The sequence below is a fragment of the Somniosus microcephalus genome, unplaced genomic scaffold (genome assembly GCF_052327205.1).
Source record: "Somniosus microcephalus isolate GS21.2 unplaced genomic scaffold, FLI_Smic_1.0 unresolved_chr6, whole genome shotgun sequence".
Lineage (NCBI taxonomy): Eukaryota > Metazoa > Chordata > Chondrichthyes > Squaliformes > Somniosidae > Somniosus > Somniosus microcephalus.
The window spans coordinates 40,529,286-40,545,929 of record NW_028225184.1 but is presented as its reverse complement, the minus strand read 5'-3'; the positions used below and the strand labels follow the sequence as shown (position 1 = coordinate 40,545,929).

Genomic DNA, 16,644 nt, shown 5'->3' with positions numbered 1-16,644 from the left:
GAGAACCTGAGAGGTCATGGTTTACCTGGGGCAGTTGGGCTTTCTGAAGAGGCTGGTCCCTGGCCAGTTCAGTTTGTCCCTATCACTACTAAGGAAGAAGAAGGGTTTCAGACCAAGTTGTTGTCATTATTGAGACAAGAAGGAAAGACTGTTGCTGATGTCAAAAGTCTGATAGGTCCTTCGACCCAGGAAATGAACACTCAGTTGGTCAGTGCCATTAGTTCTCTGGTGGATAAATGCTCCAATCTGCCCCTCGAGGCTCAGGGATACCGTAAGCTCCGTATCTTCTCAGGAGTGAGACCAACTCCCAGTGGGGAAGAGGAGTACGACCCCTGGGCTGAGCAGACCCTGCCTCTGCTAGAGGAATGGCAGTGCAGTGATCATGTGAAGAGGCAGAGAATAGTAGAAAGCCTTAATGGTCCTGCTGCTGATATTGTAAGATTCTTAAAGGCGCAGAACAGCTCTGCTATTTCCTTTGACTACATGCAGGCTCTAGAAACTGCCTTTGGAACTACTGAAACCATTTCAGATTTGATGGTCAGATTCAGAAGCACATTCCAGTGTGAGGGAGAGAAGCTGTCCAGTTATCTGCTGAGAATAGACAAACTGCTGCATTGTATGTTACGGAAAAGTGGGATTGAGTTGCCTGAAAAGAATCGATTCCGCATTGAACAGGTTGTGCGAAGTGCATTGCTCGAAGACGTGACTGCTCTTCGCATACGAATGACCCATAAGTTGCGAGGTCCAACTACGTTCACTGAGCTGCTAAGGGAAGTCAGAGAGGAGGAGGATATGCTTCAGGCCCGGAATGTAGCAAAGAGTGCTGTGATGTCCAAGCTTGTGACTCCTGTTACAATTCCTATTCCTAAGGGTGATGTCAACCCTGAGATGGAACAGCTGAAGAAGGAAATAAATGTCATGAGAGCCGAGATGGCATATTTTCGGTCTAAGCCCAACACAGAAAGGGATGACGCATGGGTGCAAAAGGTTGAACACCCTGCGAAGTCTAACAGCAAAATGAATGATTCCTCTAAAGGATATCCCCATGAAGGAGATAGACCTTGAGTCTTTGTTATAACTGTGGAAAGGATGGACATTTCAAGCGAGAATGTAGAGCTAAGGAAAATCTAAAAAAAAGTAAATGACCGTCTCATAAAGCTTACCAAGAAGTCGGGAAACTACAAAGGGGCACAGTAACGGAACGGCCTGCTGTCCCTGTAGTTAAGACACGTTCCGCTAAGTGCAAAAATAAATGAGGGGATATGAAAGACATCATACCTGAAGGTTTAGTAGGGCTGAGTTCTGCTGTATCAATACAGATTGAAGGAATTTATACTAAAGCTATCCTCGACACGGGTTCTCAGGTTACCATACTGTACAGATCCTTCCATGACCGATACCTGACGCATTTGCCATTAACCCCAATCAGTCTTCTGCAGATCTGGGGCCTTAGTCCTGCTGATTACCCATATGATGGCTATTTGTCGCTGAGGTTGGAGTTCTTGGAAGCTGATGTAGGGACCACTGAGACCATTGATGCACTTGTGTTGGTTTGCCCTGGCCCCATGGTAAAAGGTGAGGTTTCCATACTGGTTGGCAGTAATACACGCATAGTGAGACGACTGCTGACAAGCTGCAAAGAGCAGGGAGGTGAAAACTTCTTGAGCACCAGACACATTCACCCTGTTTTCAAAAAGGCTTTTGAGAAACTGCCTGAACTTTCTTCTGACGTAGATGATAGCAAAAGAGGAACTGTGTGGCACGTTCGAGCCAAACCTATCACCCTGCGTCCTGGAGGAGTGGCTAGAATCCCTGGGATACCAAAATTCCCTGGAACGCCAGGTACTGAAGCCATTCTGATAGAGTCACCTGATAATCCTGCAGAAGAGTCACGGTTTCCAAATGAGCTTCTGGTGAGACCAGAGTTGCAGACCCCGACAGCTCTGATGTCAAGGAGAGTTACAGTGACCGTGAGGAATATGTCAGGCAAAGGAATCACATTGAGGAAAGGAATGCCGATTGCGCATCTGTTTCCTGTAAATGTAATGTCGTCACATGTGAAGGAAGAGTCCAAAGTTAACTCAACCGGAGATCTGACATCCTCCTCCTTCAACTTTGGAGATTCATTCGTTCCTAAAGAATGGAAGGACCGATTAGTCAGGAAGATGATGGAGCGGAGAGGAGTTTTCTCTACCCATGAGTTTGATGTTGGTTGTAGTAAGAGTACTCGCCATTCTATCAGAATTACCGAGGATAAACCCTTTCGGGAGAGGTCTCGACGGCTGGCACCAGCTGACATCGAAGCAGTGAGATAGCACCTGTCGCAGTTAAAAGAAGCTGAGATCATTACCGAGTCCAGGCGTCCTTATGCATCTCCTATAGTGGTGGTGAGGAAAAAGAACGGAAAGATTCGGATGTGTGTGGACTTTAGGACGCTTAACAGGCGTACTGTTCCCGACCAATACACCGTTCCAAGAATTGAGGATGCACTGGCTTGTCTTAATGGAAGCAAGTGGTCCAGTGTGTTGGATCTCAGAAGTGGATACTACCAAATACCGATGAGTGAATCGGACAAAGAAAAGACAGCCTTTTTATGTCCAGTTGGGTTCTACCAATTTGAAAGGATGCCACGGGGAGTTTCAGGCGCTCCAGCAACTTTTCAAAGAATAATGGAACAAACAGTTGGGGACATGAACATGCTCGAAGTATTGGTGTACTTGGATGATATCATTGTGTTTGGGGCATCCCTTGAAGAACACGAATCTCGGTTGCTGAATGTGTTTGGTCGCCTGGAGGATGAAGGTCTCAAGCTATCATTGGACAAGTGTCAGTTTTGCCAAACATCCGTGTCCTATGTGGGGCATATTGTATCACAGGATGGAGTTGCCACAGATCCATCCAAGATCGAAGCTGTTACCACATGGCCCAAACCGAACACAGTTACTGCCTTGCGGTCATTTCTTGGGTTCTGCGGATATTACAGGCGCTTTGTGCAGGATTACTCCAAAGTGGCCCAATCCTCTGAATCAGCTGCTTGTTGGTTACCTCCCACCAGCCGAGACGAAGAAAAATGCTAAAGGTAAAGAGAACAAGGACTACTTCAAACCCTCTCAGCCTTTTGGTGTTAGATGGGATGAGAAATGCGAAGAGGCCTTCAACACCTTAAAGCAAATTCTTACTCAAGCCCCCGTGTTGGCTTTTGCAAACCCACAGCTGCCATATGTGCTACACGTGGATGCCAGTCAAGAAGGGTTGGGTGGTGTGTTGTATCAGGACCAAGGAGCAGGACTGAGACCTGTAGCGCTCATCAGTCGCAGTCTTACGCCATCAGAGCGTAACTACCCAGCTCATAAGCTAGAATTCTTGGTGCTGAAGTGGGGGGTGGTGGATAAGCTGCAGGATTATCTGTATGGAGCGAAGTTTGAAGTGATGACAGACAATAATCCATTAACCTATGTGTTGACTTCGGCAAAACTTGATGCCACCGGCCACCACTGGCTTGCTGCACTATCTGTTTACGACTTTAGTCTCAGGTACAGACCTGGGAACCAGAACATTGACGCAGATGCTCTGTCTCGTCGCCCACACTACCAGAAACCAGAGTGGAAAGATGTTGCCTCAGCAAATGTGAAAGTAATGTGTCAGATGTCCGTGGTATCTGGACCAAAGAATTCATTTCATGCCCGAGAGATTGACCACTTGGGAGCGTCAATGCATGTTGTTCCCCAGGCATTTTGCAACCTTTCCAGTTTGGATGTATAAAACTTACCCATGTTGTGTTCATCTGAAATAGCCAAAGAACAGGAGGATCCCTGTATTCATGAGGTGTTTTCAGCTCTCCGTCTGGGTGATATTACACAGATCGACAAATCAAAACATCCTGACTGTCGTCTGCTCCTAAGAGAATGGGACCACTTGGAAATTAGAGAGGGAGTGTTGTGTAGAATCACTCACCCACCCACTAAACCATGCCATTCACAGTTGGTCCTGCCTGAAAAGTACAGGGAAATAGTGATGAAGTCTTTGCATGATGACGCAGGTCATCTGGGAGTAGATAAGGCCTATGGGTTGGTCAAGGACAGATTCTACTGGCCGCATATGAAGTCTGCGGTTGAGGAGTTCTGCAAGTCCTGTGCACGTTGTGTCCAGAGAAAGACTTTACCTAAAAGACTTGCTCCTCTGTTTCACATGCAAAGTGATGGACCTCTAGACCTTGTCTGAATGGATTTTCTGTCCATCGAACCCGATTCCAGCAATACCGCAAATGTCTTGGTCATTACAGATCATTATACTCGCTATGCCCAAGCTTTTCCCACAAAGGATCAGAAAGCATCCACCGTTGCCAAAGTGTTGTGGGAGAAATACTTCATCCACTATGGACTGCCAAAGCGAATACACAGTGATCAAGGTAGAGACTTTGAAAGTAGACTTATACATGAGTTGTTGTCCATGCTCGGGATTGAGAAGTCAAGAACAAATCCATACCATCCTCAGGGAGATCCTGAACCTGAGCGGTTTAACCGTAATTTGTTAGACATGCTTGGAACGCTGGATTCAAAGCGAAAGAACAAGTGGAGTCGGCACATTGGACATCTTGTTCATTCTTATAATTGTACCCGAAATGACGCTACTGGTTTTTCACCGCACTGCCTCATGTTTGGACATGAAGCGAGGATGCCGGTGGATTTGTGCTTCGGAGTATCCAGTGATGGCACATCACAGAGAACTTACCTCAAGTATGTATCTGACATGAGAAAGGAATTGCAAGCTGCTTATGAACTTGCTGATTCTGTTTCTGCCAAACAGAATAAAGGAAATAAGCAGAGGTATGACCAGAAGATCCGTTTTTCCCAACTCATGCCTGGTGACCGTGTTCTCATACGGAACCTAGGACTTCAAGGGAAACATAAGTTAGCAGACCACTGGGCTTCTACACCTTACATTGTTGAAAGTCAAATGTCACAACTACCTGTGTTTCGGCTAAAACCTGCAGGTGGGAATGGATCCATAGAAATACTGCACCGGAATCATATCCTGCCATTGGGAAAGCAAGTGCATCTGGATCTGCCAGCGGATAATGAGCCGACACCTAGTAGGAGAACCCTGCAGAGAAGAAGAAGGAAAAAACGAGAAAACAGGAAAACTTTGTTCCAGAAGAGAGAAAACCCATTTTGGACACAGGGACAGATTATCCTTTGAATCCATGTAAATGAAGAATGTATGTTTACTATGTCTAGATTCATTCTAATATATGCAAATGTCTAATTTAGTTCATTGACCTGTAATCTTCTTATACTGTCTGACGTTAAAACTATAAAGTAAGATAATTAGAACTAAGCCATTGTAGCAGTGATCTCCTTACTGGACTATAGAAAACTGTCTACAACAGAGACCACATCTCACATATATCTAGAGAACCGTGAAGGAGTTACATGTATTAGTTTGAGGGGCTGTCTTAGTTTGAGGGACTGTATTAATTTGAGGTTCTGAATTAGTTTGAGGTGCTGTTTTAGTTTGAGGGGCTGTATTAGTTTGAGGGACTGCATTAGTTTGAGGGTCTGTATTAGTTTGTGGGACTGTAAGAGTGCAGGGTCAGTGTTAGTTTGAAGGACTGTATTAGTTTGAGGGACTGTATTAGGTTCAGGGGCTGCATTAGTTCTAGGGGCTATATTAGTTTCAGGGGTTTTGTTAGTTTTAGGAGCTGTTTTAGTATCAGGGGCTGTATTAGTTTGAAGGGCTGTATAAGTTTTAGAGGACGTATCAGCGTGTGTTGCTGTATTAGTTTGAGAGGCTGTACTAGATTGAGGTGAGGTATTAGTTTGAGGGGCTGTACTAATTGAAGGTCTGTATTAGTTTGAGGGGCGGTTTTTGTTTGAGGGGCTGTATGAATTTGAGGGACTGTATCAGTTTTATTGACTGTAATATTTGAGGGGCTGCATTAGTTTGAGAGGCTGTATCACTTTTAGGGTCTGTATTGTCGTGAGGTACTGTATTAGTTTGAGGGACTGTATTAGTTTGAGGGGCTGTGTTAGTTTGATGGGCTGTATTAGTTTGAATGGCTGTATTACTTTTAGTGGCTGTGTTAGTGTGAGTTGCGCTATTTGTTTGAGGGGCTGTATTAGTTTGAGGGGCTGTATTAGTTTGGGGGTTTATTGGTTTGCGGGTCTGTATTAGTTTGTGGGGCTGTATTCGTTCGAGGGACTGTATTATTTTATCTGTCTGTATTAGTTTGAGGAACTGTATCAGTTGATGGACTGCATTATTTTGAGGTACTGCATTAGTTTGTGGGGCAGTATTGTTTGAGGGATTGTATTAGTTTGAGGGTCTGAATAAGTTTGAGGGGCTGTATTAGTTTAACGGGCAGTATTATTTTGAGGGTCTGTATTAGCACGGAGACATAGTGGTTAGCACTGTTGCCTCACAGCGCCAGGGACCCGGGTTCGAATCCGGCCTCGGGCGACTGTCTGTGTGGAGTTTGCACATTCTCCCCGTGTTTGCGTGGGTTTACTCCGGGTGCTCCGGTTTCCTCCCACAGTCCAAAGATGTGCGGGTTAGGTTGATTGGCTATGATAAATTGACCCTTAGTGTTAGGGGGATTAAATACGTGGGGTTACGGGGATAGGGTGGGATATGTGTCGGTGCAGGCTCGATGGGCCGAAATGGCCTCTATCTGCACTGTGTGGTTTCTGTGATTAGTGTGAGGGACTGTTTTAGTTTGAGGGGCTTTATAAGTTTGAGGTACTGTATTAGTCTGAGGGGCTGAATTATTTTGAGGGACTGTATTAGTTTGAGGAATTTTATTAGTTTTTGGGTCTGTGTTAGATTGAGGGTCTCTATTAGTTAGAGCGGCTATATTATTTTGAGGGCCGGTATTATTTTGAGGGACTGTATTAGTTTGAGGAGTTTTATTAGTTATGGGGTCTGTATTAGTTGTGAAGCTGTCTTAGGATGAGGGACTGTATTAGTTTGAGGTGCTGTATTAAGTTGAGTGAATTTATTAATTTGAGGGTCTTTACTATTTTGAGGGACTGTATTAGTTTGAGGGACTGTATTAGATTGAATGGCTGTATTAGTTTCAGGGACAGTATTAGTTTGAGGGGCTGTATTTGTTAAGTCTGTGTGTTCTAGTTGTATTTAAGATTAATTACTGACACAGACTACAAGAATAACGTTTCAACAGGTCTTTACTAGTTGGAGGTCAGGGCTATACTAACAGCAATATCACTACACAGTACTTATATACCAGTGAACACCACCGGTATTACGTATCCAGCAGCCAGAGAAAGTAATACATCTCTTAAGGTGGAACAGGCTTAAGTTCTCTTAAGGTGGAACAGGTTACATACACCACAATCCTCCCTTTTTTACTTAACAGTCATATCCCCATTTAACATAACATAATAACACCTATACATATATAACTTCAGGTATAAACAGTTCAAAGGTTCAGTCTCTCAGGAGGCCTTCTGATTCGGGTTGGATAACGCCTTTCAGTGGTCTCTGATTCTTGTTGCTGAGGTGACTCCTCTAGTTGGTTTCCTATGTATTGGACATCATCATCTGGTACATTCCCTGCCGAGGTAGATGCTTCAGGTTCATTAACGTCTTCCACAGTTGTCTCTGTCGCAACCATGGGTTCGATCCTTGCTCTCGATTCTACCAGTTGATCCGCATGACGCCTTATCACATTGTTACCAATATCTACTGTGTACATCAGAGGCCCTTGTCTGGCCCGAATTGCTCCGGACTGCCATTTTTCGTTTCCGTAGTCCCTTGCCAACACTGGTTGTCCTACGTTGAAACTTTGAGTGGTCTTGTTATTAATATGCCAGAACTGTTTGTTTTCCACTTCCCTCCGCACATTTGGTTTTAACAAGTCCAACCTGGACCGCAACCTCCTGTTATAAAACATCATGGCAGAACTTTGGTTAGTCACTGCATGAGCGGCGTTTCGATATGCCATTAGGAAATTGTCCACCTTGTGTTGTAGCGGAATCTGATCATTGTTCATGGCCTTTATTGCCTTTTTGAATGTTTGGACAAATCTCTCGGCCAACCCGTTTGTCGCCGGATGATATGGGGCAGAGCTATAATGTTTCACCCCATTCATCTTTAAGAATTTTTGGAATTCTTCCGACACGAACTGTGGTCTGTTGTCTGAACATATCTGTTCTGGCCATCCGTTCCTTGCGAATATTGTTCTTAACACCGCAATTGTCTTTTCTGAAGTAGTGGTATTTATCTTGATCACTTCTGGCCTTTTGGAATGTGCGTCCACCGCAATTAGGAACATGGAGTCCATGAATGGACCAGCAAAGTCAATATGTACGTGTTGCCATGGGGCTGAAGGCCATTCCCATGGGTGTAGTGGTGCGATCGGAGGGGCATTTTGCACTTTTTGTCACCCAGCGCAGCTTTTCGTCAACTCCTCTATCTGTTGGTCAATACCCGGCCACCATACATAAGCCCCAGCAAGACTTTTCATCTTAACTCCCCCCAGATGACCTTCATGCAGTTCCTTTAGAACTCTTTCCCTTAACTTGGGAGGAATAATCACCCTTGTCCCGTACATCAAAGTACCATGGCAGACGGACAGCTGGTCTCGCCTTGCCAAAAATGCCGGTAACAGAGGATCACCATGTGTTGGCCATCCCTTCACTGTCACCTCGTAGACTCGGGACAGTGTCAGGTCGTTCCTGGTCTCTCTTTCAATACTTGCATTGGTGACTGGTAAACACTCGATGATGGTCGAATGAAATAACTCAACAGGGTCAACTTTCGTCGTCTCTTCTTCTTCAGGTAGTGGCAGTCGCGACAGCCCATCAGCATTGCCATGCTGCTTTGTACCTTTGAATTCTATTTGATATTGATGTGCCCCTAGGAAAAGGGACCATCTCTGGAGTCTCTGTGCTGTCATCACCGAAACACCCTTCTTAGGGTTAAAAATGGATACCAACGGCTGATGGTCTGTCAGAAGTGTGAATTTTTGGCCCTGCAGGTAATGATTAACTTCTTCACTCCCCATACAAGGCTGAGAGCCTCCCTATCGATCTGCGCATAGTTGCGCTCAGCGGAGGTCAATGATCTGGATGCAAACGCGACTGGCCTTTCTGTGCCATTTGGCAACTTCTGTGAGAGTACTGCCCCAATACCATATGGAGAAGCATCACAAGCCAACCGAATAGGCAGTGTTGAGTTGAAGTGAGCCAACACTTCCTCTGAGGTGATCAATTCCTTGCTTTTGCGAAATGCCTTCTTACACTTTTCGCTCCATTCCCATGGTACCCCCTTCTGTAAAAGAGCGTTCAGTGGGTGCAGTACCGTGGACAGATTCGGTAGAAACTTATCGTAATAGTTAATCAATCCTAGAAACGACCTCAACTGAGAGACATTATCCGGAGCGGGAGCCTTTACAACTGCCTCTATCTTGTCAGGAGACTTATGAAGCCCCTCCCGGTCAATGACATGACCACAGTACGAGATCCGCTTCTGAAAGAACTCACATTTCTGCCGATTAACTCGAAGTCCATACTCTTACAGTCTGTTGAGCACCAGTTCCAAGTTTGCGAGGTGTTCTTCATCACCATCTCCTGTAATCAGAATATCGTCCAGGTAACATTGTGTGCCTGGAATTCCCTGTAATACCTGCTCCATGGCCCTCTGCCAAATTGCTCGAGCCGATGCCACTCCAAAAACCAGCCTATTATACCGGTACAAACCTCTATGCATGTTGATCGTGAGGGACTGTCGTGACTCTTCTTCAACCTCCATCTGCAAGTACGCCTGCGCCAGGCCTATCTTGGTGAAGTGTTTCCCGCCAGACAACGAAGCAAAAATATCCTCAATCCGTGGAAGCGGATACTGCACCATGGGAAGCACTGGATTAATGGTGATCTTGAAGTCTCCACAGATGCGAACCTTCCCTGGTTCTCCTGGCTTGTTGCTCGAAGGACGTTTCATAACGGGAACAATGGGCATAGCCCACTCACTCCAATCTACCTTAGACAGTACACCTGAACGTTCTAGCGCTTCCAGTTCCGCTTCTACAGCTGGTCGTATTGCATAGGGTACCGGTCTGGCTTTGAAAAAATTTGGGTGTGCATGTTCATCAATCTTGATGTTTGCCGTAATTCCTCTCAGTGTTCCCAGTCCCTGCTGGAACACCTCTTTAGCATCATCCAATATTCTGGACAATCGTTTAGGTTTGACATCTGTTTCCCCGGAATCTACCGTTAGTGCCTTTAAGCAGTGCCAGTCCATATTCATTTTCCTAATCCACTCCCGTCCCAGTAGTGGTGGATCTCCTTCAGGTAGCACATATAAGTCCATTACTTGGCTTTCTTTGCCCTTGTGGACCACTTTTACCTCTATCTTTCCGATGGGTTACACTCTTTGACCCGTGTATGTTTTCAATATAATCTCCGTATCCCGTAGGGGAATATGTTGGAATAACCTTTTGTAATCTTTCTTATTCATGACCGTCAATGCCGATCCAGTGTCCAATTCCATCTTTACTTGGACTCCTGCTATCTGATGAGTGACCCAAATTGTCTGGAGATCTGCATCCTTACCAACGTTGTGTACTCTTAAGCTACCCAGTTCATTACTGCTGGCGTCTGAATCTGACTTCTGGTCGTTCGAACTGTTCTTTGTCACCTTGTGTACCTTTATGTATTTTCCTTGCGGTGACTTTTTGTTGCTGGTCTTCTTTCCTGACCTGCAGACTTTAGCTATGTGGCCAAGCCTGCCACACGTTCTGCATTCTTGGTTTTAAAACCAACACTGGTTCTGATCGTGCGTTGTCTTTCCACAACGATAACATTTTACAGTACTCAAAACCAATTGATTTGTACTGAGTTCCGGTGACCGTAGCTGCATTACTGCCATGCCTCTCGCTGTGGCCTCGTGTGCTGCTGCCATAGTGACCGCTTTCTCAAGTGTCAGCTCATTCTCCTCGAGCAATCGCTTTTGTGTATCTTCTTTTAATAAACCACACAAAAATTTATCTCGTAGTGCCTCTGTCAGTCTCGTTCCAAATTGACAGTACTTTGCTAGCTTACGCAATTCCATTAAATATTCAGCATTGCTTTCCTCCTTCAGCTGCCTTCTGCTGTAAAATATAAATCGTTCCGCTAGCATCAGCGGCGTGGGGTTTAGGTGATTTTTCAGGCAGTAACAATCTCCTCGAACGTCTTATCCGCCGGTTCATCTGGTGTTAAAAGGTGTTTCAAATGCCCGTATGTCTTCGCACCCATTAAGTTTAATAATGTTAGTGCTTTCTCTTCATCTGGGATTTTATTTGCTTTACAATAATTTTGTATGCATGATACATACATAGCCCAATCTTCGATGTCGCTATCAAAGGTATTAATGTTCCCATGTTTAGGCATCGTTGCAATTTAATTTATTTTTATTTTTATCCAAGATGGCGGCTTCCGCGCTCTTGTCTTCATCCTCCGCCTACAAAATGGCGGTTTTCCCGCGCTTGGCGATCTTCACCCGTCCCCCGACACTGTCTCAGCTTCACCGCGGCTCTCGCGCCTTCAGTTGCCCCCAGACGCTGCGCCTTTTAGCCCAAATGTGGCCCGGCCCTTATCACCAGCCGCGATCGCTGTCCCCGTGCTGCGCCTTTCGGCCCGAATGCTGCCCGGCTCTTATCTCCGGTCACGATCGATCTCACCGCCCTTATTCCTCCGTCTTCCCTCCGCGTCTGTACAGCCAACGCGGCCGACTTTCTGGTCACGTCGCTGCCCGGCTTACCCACTACCAAGGTAGAAAGAAGATAGCTGATGAAGGCTTCGAGTTCAGGATATCTTCTGCACTCTGGTTTCTCGATGTCTGCGGCGCGACGTGTCTTCCAGCAGGGTGATGAGGGTGGAAGCCTCTCTTCGACGTCCGTTCTGTGACAAAGCCGCGGTGGATATAACTGCCACAGGGTAAGAATCTGACTCATCGCCATTGTAAAGTCTGTGTGTTCTAGTTGTAATTAATAAAACACAGACTACAAGATTAAAGTTCAACAGGTCTTTACTGGTTGGAGGTCAGGACTATACTAAATACAATCTTACTACACAGTGCTTATATACCGGTGGTCACCACCGGTATTACGTATACAGCAGCCAGAGAAAGTAGTACATCTCTTAAGGTGGAACAGGCTTAAGTTCTCTTAAGGTGGAACAGGTTACATACACCACAAGGCGTGTATGTTGTTTCACAGTGTATCAGGATCCTGCCAGGTGCGTATGGGGTTTCACAGTGTATCAGGATCCTGCCAGGTGTGTATGGGGTTTCACAGTGTATCAGGATCCTGCCAGGTGTGTATGGGGTTTCAGAGTGTATCAGGATCCTGCCAGGTGTGTATGGGGTTTCACAGTGTATCAGGATCCTGCCAGGTGTATATGGGGTTTCACTGTGTATCAGGATCCTGCTAGGTGTGTATGGGGTTTCACAGTGTATCAGGATCCTGCCAGGTGTGTATGGGGTTTCACAGTGTATCAGGATCCTGCCAGGTGTGTATGGGGTGTCAAAGCGTATCAGGATCCTGCCAGGTGTGTATGGGGTTTCACAGTGTATCAGGATCCTGCCAGGTGTATATGGGGTTTCACAGTGTATCAGGATCGTGCCAGGTATATAGGTGGTTTCCACAGTGTATCAGGATACTGACAGCTGTATATGGGGCTTCACGGTTTATCAGGTTCCTGCCCGGTGTGTATGGGGTTTCACAATGTATCAGGATCCTGGCAGGTGTTTTTGGGGTTTCACAATGTATCAGGATCCTGCCAGGTGTGTATGGGTTTTCACAATGTATCAAGATCCTGTCAGGTGTGTATGCGGTTTCACAGTGTATCAGGATCCTGCCAGGTGGGTATGTGGTTTCACAGTGTATCAGGATCCTGGCAGGTGTTTATGGGATTTCACATTGTAACAGGATCCTGCCAGGTGTGTATGGGCTTTCACAGTGTATCAGGATCATGCAAGATGTGTGTGGGGTTTCACAGTATATCAGGAACCTGCCAGGTGTGTATGGGGTTTCACAGTGTATCAGGATCCTGCCAGGTGGGTATGTGGTTTCACAGTGTATCAGGATCCTGCCAGGTCTGTATGGGGTTTCACAGTGTATCAGGAACCTGCCAGGTGTGTATGGGTTTTCACAATGCATCAGGATCCTACCAGGTATATATGGGGTTTAACAGTGTAACCGGATCCTGCCAGGTGTCTGTTGGGTTTCACAGTGTATCAGGATCTGGCCAGGTGTGTATGGGGTTTCACAGTATATCAGGATCCTGCCAGTTGTGTATGGGGTTTCACAGTGTATCAGGATCCTGCCAGGTGTGCATGTGGTTTCATAGTGTACCAGGATCCTTCCAGGTGTGTATGGGTTTTCACAGTGTATCAGGATCCTGCCAGGTGTGTTTAGGTTTTCAAAGTGTATCCGGATCCTGCCAGGTGTGTATAGGATTTCACAGTGTATCAGGATACTGCGGGGAGTGTGTGGGGTTTCACAGTGTATGAGGAACCTGCCAGGTGTGTATGGGGTTTAACAGTGTATCAGGATCCTGCCAGGTGTGTATGGGGTTTCACAGTGTATCAGGATCCTGCCAGGTGTGTATGGAGTTTCACAGTGTATCAGTATCCTGCTAGGTGTGTATGGAGTTTCACAGTGTATCAGTATCCTGCTAGGTGTGTATGGAGTTTCACAGTGTATCAGGATCTTGCCAGGTGTGTATGGGGTTTCACAGTGTATCAGGGTCCTGCCAGGTGTGTATGGGGTTTCGCAGTGTATCAGGGTCCTGCCAGGTGTGTCTGGGGTTTCACAGTGTATCGGGATCCTGCCAGGTGTGTATGGGGTTTCGCAGTGTATCAGGGTCCTGCCAGGTGTGTATGGGGTTTCACAGTGTATCAGGATCCTGCTCGGTGTGTATGGGGTTTCACAGTGTATCAGGGTCCTGCCAGGTGTGTATGGGGTTTCCCAGTGTATCAGGATCCTGCCAGGTGTGTATGGGGTTTCACAGTGTATCAGGGTCCTGCCAGGTGTGTATGGGGTTTCACAGTGTATCAGGATCCTGCTCGGTGTGTATGGGGTTTCACAGTGTAACAGGATCCTGCCAGGTGTGTATGGGGTTTCACAGTGTATCAGGATACTGCCAGGTGTGTATGGGGTTTCACAGAGTATCAGGATCCTGCTCGGTGTGTATGGGGTTTCACAGTGTAACAGGATCCTGCCAGGTGTGTATGGGGTTTCACAGTATATCAGGATCCTGCCAGTTGTGTATGGGGTTTCACAGTGTATCAGGATCCTGCAAGGTGTGTATGGGGTTTCACAGTGTATCAGGATCCTGCCAGGTGTGTAGGTGGCTTCCACAGTGTATCAGGATCCTGACAGATGTATATGGGGCTTCACGGTTTATCAGGATCCTGGCAGGTGTTTTTGGGGTTTCACAATGTATCAGGAACCTGCCAGGTGTATATGGGGTTTCACAGTGCATCAAGATCCTGCCAGGTGTTTTGGGGGTTTCACAATGTATCAGGATCCTGCCAGGTGTCATAGAGTCATAGAGTCATAGAGTAATACAGCACGGATAGAGGCCCTTCGGCCCATCGTGTCCGCGCCGGCCATCAAGCCCTGTCTAATCTAATCCCATATTCCAGCAGTGTGTATGTGGTTTCACAGTGTATCAGGGTCCGGCCAGTTGGGTATTTGGTTTCACAGTGTATCAGGATCCTATCAGGTGTTTAAGGGATTTCACATTGTATCAGGATCCTGCCAGGTGTGTCTGGGCTTTCACAGCGTATCAGGATCCTGCAAGGTGTGTGTGGGGTTTCACAGTGTATCAGGATCCGGCCAGGTGTGTATGGGGTTTCACAGTGTATCAGGATCCTGCCAGGTGGGTATGTGGTTTCACCGTTTATCAGGATCCTGCCAGGTGTGTATGGGGAAAACAGTGTATCAGGAGCCTGCCAGGTGTGTATGGAGTTTCACAATGCATCAGGATCCTACCAGGTGTATACGGGGTTTAAAAGTGTAACCGGATCCTGCCAGGTGTCTGTTGGGTTTCGCAGTGTATCAGGATCTGGCCAGATGTGTATGGGGTTTCACAGTGTATCTGGATCCTGCCAGTTGTGTATGGGGATTCACAGTGTATCAGGATCCTGCCAGGTGTGTATGGGGTTTCACAGTGTTTCAGGTTCCTGCCAGGTGTGTATGGGGTTTCACAGTGCATCAGGATCCTGCCAGGTGTGTATGGGGTTTCACAGTGTATCAGGATCCTGCCAGGTGTTTATGGGGTTTCACAGTGTATCAGGATCCTGCCAGGTGTGTATGGGGTTTCACAATGCATCAGGATCCTACCAGGTGTATATGGGGTTTCACAGTGTATCAGGAACTGCCATGTGTGTATGGGGTTTCACAATGCATCAGGATCCTACCAGGTCTATATGGGGTTTAACAGTGTAACCGGATCCTGCCAGGTGTCTGTTGGGTTTCACAGTGTATCAGGAACTGGCCAGGTGTGTATGGGGTTTCTCAGTGTTTCAGGATCCTGCCAGGTGTGTATGGGGTTTAACAGTGTATCAGGATCCTGCCAGGTGTGTATGGGTATTCAAAATGTATCAGGATCCTGCCAGGTGTCTCTGGGGTATCACAGTGTATCAGGATCGTGCCAGGTTTATGGGGTTTCAGTGTATCAGGATCCTGCCAGGTGTGTATGGGGTTTCACAGTGTATCAGGATCCTGCCAGGTGCATATGGTGTTTCACAGTGTATCAGGATCCTGCCAGGTATGTATGGGGCTTCAAAGTGTATCAGGATCCTGCCAGCTGCGTATGGGGTTTCACTGTGTATCAGGATCCTGCTAGGTGTGTATGGGGTTTCACAGTGTATCAGGATCCTGCCAGCTTTGTATGAGGTTTCACAGTGTATCAGGATCCTGCCAGGTGTCTCTGGGGTATCACAGTGTATCAGGATCGTGCCAGGTTTATGGGGTTTCAGTGTATCAGGATCCTGCCAGGTGTGTATGGGGTTTCACAGTGTATCAGGATCCTGCCAGGTGCATATGGTGTTTCACAGTGTATCAGGATCCTGCCAGGTATGTATGGGGTTTCAAAGTGTATCAGGATCCTGCCAGCTGCGTATGGGGTTTCACTGTGTATCAGGATCCTGCTAGGTGTGTATGGGGTTTCACAGTGTATCAGGATCCTGCCAGCTTTGTATGAGGTTTCACAGTGTATCAGGATCCTGCCAGGTGTCTCTGGGGTATCACAGTGTATCAGGATCGTGCCAGGTTTATGGGGTTTCAGTGTATCAGGATCCTGCCAGGTGTGTATGGGGTTTCACAGTGTATCAGGATCCTGCCAGGTGCATATGGTGTTTCACACTGTATCAGGATCCTGCCAGGTATGTATGGGGTTTCAAAGTGTATCAGGATCCTGCCAGCTGCGTATGGGGTTTCACTGTGTATCAGGATCCTGCTAGGTGTGTATGGGGTTTCACAGTGTATCAGGATCCTGCCAGGTGCATATGGTGTTTCACACTGTATCAGGATCCTGCCAGGTATGTACGGGGTTTCACAGTGTATCAGTATCCTGCCAGGTGTGTATGGGGTTTCACAGAGTATCAGGATCCTGCCAGTTGTGTGTGGGGTTTCAC

At 46.7% G+C, this 16,644-nt stretch overlaps 1 protein-coding gene across 1 annotated transcript in view; it reads right to left on the bottom strand.

The window, feature by feature from the left end:
• LOC147087221 (putative G protein-coupled receptor 139) overlaps positions 1-16,644 on the bottom strand; it is a 58,926-nt gene that overhangs the window by 22,418 nt on the left and 19,864 nt on the right. The gene's annotated exons all lie outside the window — the stretch shown is intronic.